Consider the following 4,771-nt stretch of genomic DNA (forward strand, 5'->3'; position numbering starts at 1 on the left):
GGAAGAAGGGGAGGGAGGGGGAGGAGGAGGGAGAGGGAGGAAGGGGAGGGAAGGAAGGGAAGGGGAAGGAAGGGGAGGGAAGGAAGAGAAAGGGAAGGCNAGGGAAGGAAGGGGGAAGGGAAGAAAGGAGAAAAGGGGGAGGGAAGGGAAGAAAGGGGAGGGAAGGGGAAGGATGGGGAAAGAAAGGGAGGGAAGGGGAGGGGAGGGGAGGAAAGGGAGAAAAGGAAGAAGAAATGTTAGAAGAGGAATGGGAGGGGGAAGGAGGAAGAGAAGAGGGGAAGGAAAAGTACTCATTTTTCTAAAAACTTCATCCCTCACTGGATCAAGCTGTATTCTCCCTACTCAAAGGCAAGAGGGAAGACTGCACCTTTTTGTATTACAGTGCAGTTCTGGGCTCCTGGGTATTCCCCTTTTGCTCGCTAACCAACTGAGCTGATACGGGAAAATCTCCCAGGTCCAGTTTTAGACCTCATTGATGTAGCTGTGAAACTGTTTGAGGGAGGATGCTGGCTCTAAGGAAGCTGCTATGGACCAGACAGCAAGGTCTGACCTGATTTCCAGAGTCCTGTGACTGAGTGCCCCCCAATGACCCGTCACCTTGNCACCTCATTTCCATCCACATAGCCAATGACAAAAATAAAGTGCAATAAACTCTATAGCATCCTTTTCTCCCAAATAAATACAGGTGGCTCCACCTACACCATCAGTTGATTTTCACAGGATTGTCTAAGATCAGATGGAAAAGGTCATTTTGGTCGCACTTCTTAGGTGAGAATCTGATATACAGAGAAGTCGGAACACCTGCCCAAGACCAGTGGGAAGATATTTATAAGGTCACTCTTATATGGTGTAGCTTCTAAATCTTCAGTCCTGCTCTGGGAGACAAAAGTTCCTTTTGTATTTATCGGTTATAATTTACTTTGGCCTCATACTGAAATTTTAAGGTTTTAGTTTGGGCTACCATGACAAAAGTTTCATACTGGGTGGAAGCAGAATTAACTGTTGTTCATCTTGGTGAAGCCTGGGAAGTTTGGAATTAAGGGGCTAGCCCATTAGGCTTTGGAAGAGGAGCACAATTGTTATAGAAAGTTTTAATCCCAATCCCGGGTTTCTACCCCACCTGTGACCATTTAGTTTCTGGATAAAAGACACACAAACTTTATGTTTACAATAAGGCTTAAACAGCACAAGAGCTGGGCAGATATCTACCTTCAAGGGGAAGGGGGGGTTAGGAGTCTAGAGAACATGGCCCTGAGGGCTGGCCAATTGGAGCTAAGAGCAGCCCAGATGAAACACAGTAAGTGATAACTTGAGGTTCTCTATAGGAAAGTAGGTTCTAACAACATAAAGGGTAGATGTAAGGCTTATTATAAATATAAAGGGTATGTGCATATCTTTTATCCTGGAACTAAATGGTCAAAGGCAGGGTAGACGTCCCAGATTGGGATTAAATACATTCTACAACAGGCATTTCCTGGTTTATGGATGGCTCTCCTGTCACTGTCTTCTCAGATATCAGAGCAGGTAACTTCTGGATCTTCCCAAACCCTTATGTAGGCACCATCTCCATGAGGATTCATACTCATGAAGTTTTCCCAAGTTTCTCGTACACCCCATAGGCCACACACACCCCCACACACCATTGTGCGAGGATCCACACCTCAAATATCAATGTTGGGAAAACATAAACAGTCAGTCTACAGCAGGTTTGGATGGCTCCGGAATGCACTTTAATGTTCTGGGGGGACAGAGTGTGACAAAAGCCACAGCCTTTGGCTTTACCAGGATTACATAAGATAAAAATGATGGCAATAAAAGATGACCTAAGTCAACAAGGAATGATACTGTATACACAGGGGCCGTCACTCTTACACAGCAAACAGTAGAAGGGAAACGAATACTTTCATGCAAATTCTTGACCCTCAAAAGACCCACTAGCCTACCCTCTTGGGTGCAGATAGGAAAATAAGAGAAATCAGCCAATGGTANGGGCTAGCTAGCAAAGTACTTAAAACCAAAATAAAACAAGCTTGGTAGATAGTAATCTTCAAACAAATGTGAGTGATCTCGAAAACAGAGCATTTTCCCATTTTTACTAAAGATACAGAAAATTTGGTATGATTTACTGCTAGGAATTTCAAATATTTGGCCCTCGGCAGTACAAGCAAAAGAAAAGCCAAAGCGAGTATCAAAAAGAGAAAGAAAGAAAAAAGTATTTCTTGTATCTTGCTGTTCTAATACTAAGTTCACACAGTGCACTTCACTANGGAGTGGATGCACCAAGCAGCAGAAGTCAGCATGCTACAGGCCTCCATGATGGGGATTGTCTGTTTGTACAGGTCAGAAACCGTGTGCTGAGAGCTGTGGGCAGTGTTGAGAACACAGAGGAAGGGAGGCATGATCTGGTTTGAGTCAACAAAGAAAGGAAGACTAGACTTCACTTTTGAAGACACAGGCACCAAAGACATTGAAGGTAGACTTCTGTACCCAGGAATGGGCTGTTATTTAGGTTACAGGTCATTTTGGGTCAAGCCTCGTCAGCTTGTGTATATGGGCAGATAATGTTTGGCTGCCTCGTCATCGTCTCTCCCTTTTTCCGAGACTCCGACTCTGTGGGCTGTCTGCTCGGTTGGACTATGGTTGATTTAGAACACTATTCCCAGAATAAGACACAAAGTGGAGCCTTCTAAAAATATGCCCCTTCAGCTGGGAGTGTAGTTAGACTCGTAGATCATTTACCTACAGTACATGGAGCCCAGAATTCCATTCCTGACACTGTATAAACTGGGGATGGTGGTATTCATTTGTGCTTTTAATCTCAGAACTTGGGGGTAGGGGAAGGTCAGAAGTTCTGAGTCATCCTTGCATACATGGTGATTTTAAGACCATGGTCGACATGAGACCCTGTCTCAAAAAAATAAAATAAAATATGAAATCAAATAAAAATATTTTCCTCTTTGAAGAGATGGGACACAGAAAATCTTAGCAGCATATGGAAAGAGATATAATATCATTAGTTACCAGGGACAAGCAAGTCAAAGCCATAATAATATATTGCTTCAACCCACAGGAATAAATAAAGTGAGAAATATGAATAGTAACTAATTTTGGTGGCTAACGTTTATGTCAACTTGACACAAGCTAGCATCATTTGAGAGGAAGGAACCTCTATTGAGACACCATCTCCATAATGGAGATCAGGCTGCTGGCAAGCCTGTAGGGCATTTTCTTAACTAGTGATATGGGAGGGTCCAGCCCTTTGTGGGCATTGCCATCCCTNGGCAGACAGTCCTGAGTTCGATAAAAAAGGTAGAAGCCATGAGGAACAAGTCAGTAAGCAGGGTTCCTCCGTGGTCTCTCCATCAACTCCTGCCTCCAGGTTCTTCTCTGTTTAAGTTCTTGCCTCTGATGATGAATTGTGACACAGACGTATAAGAAAATAAACCCCTCCCTCTCCAAGTTTCCTTCGGTCATAGTGTTTCATCACAGCAATAAAAACCCTAACAAAGACCCATGAACTAGCAAAGACATGGAGAAACTGCAATCCTTCTGTACTGCTGGTGGGAATAGAGTGTTTTGTGGCCATTGTGGAAGAATGCNTTATTTTTAAGGATGCAATTTCTTCTCCATATGACCCAGGACCTCCACAGAAAGTAAAGCAAGTATTTAAAAAAAGAAAACTTATATTCNAGAATTCATAGCAACAGTCTTTAGATCAACCAAAGGGTGGGGAAAAAAATCACATGTGTTATACGGTGAACAGACTCTAAAAATACAAGACTGAGGATGAAGCTCAGTGGTAGAGCCCTTGCCTTGGTATTCACAAGGCCATTGGTTCAACCCCTAGCACCACACACAAGAATATGGTAAACTCCCAAGCAACTGAATACTCTCAGCAATGAAAAGGAAGAAGGCNTATACCAAAGAGAATTGGAAACATATGCTCAACAAAAACTTGGAACACCAGTGCTTACAGTGATATTATTTAGAGTAGTCCCAAAGTGGAAAACTCAAATGTCTATCACGTGATGAGCGGATACACAGAATATGCTCTATCTGCGTTATCAGCTATAAGTAGGAGGCAGGTACTGACAGATGTACTTATTTTCTAATACGGATCAAGTCATATTAGGCAAAAGAAACTAGACAAAACTATACATATCTTAGAAATGGAGGATAGGTTANTGGTCATGAAGTTGTCAGAATATAAGTGGGGTGGCCGAGAAATGTCTTGACATTGAGTTTTATCCGCAGAACTAAAGCTACACAGGAAGCTGCTGAATCATATACTGTTACCGTGTGAAACGCACAAAATCATCAGCACCACCATTATACCTGTGACGAAACTGAAGACGTGGAAGTATTTTCCAAGAACCGAGAAAACCGGAAGCTGGTATCAGACTAGAACCAGCCACCACTTGAAAACAAGAAAAATAACTGGGACAAAGTGATGGAGATGCAGTGATGTAGACACAGCTAAGCATGAGGTGGTTGGATAGTGGGAGCTAAGAAGAAGGTGTTGGACCAGATTCTAGGTCTAAACCNTGATAATCTTAACTTGACCTGCTTCTGAGTGGTCCTGAAAGGAGGGGTAAGGATGATCTGAGGTATATTTATCCCTCCTAAGTGGCTTAGGTCTCCAAAGCGCCTTTCCAGAGTGCACTGGGACGTGCAGATGCTCCTTCTGTTTCTAGGAGAGGTTACGCCAGGGGCAGGGGAGGATGATGCAGCTCCATGTGCCTCATGAGTTTGCTCTTTGTTTCTAAAATAG

Source organism: Mus caroli, chromosome 6 (assembly GCF_900094665.2).
Source record: "Mus caroli chromosome 6, CAROLI_EIJ_v1.1, whole genome shotgun sequence".
Classification (NCBI taxonomy): Eukaryota; Metazoa; Chordata; class Mammalia; order Rodentia; family Muridae; genus Mus; species Mus caroli.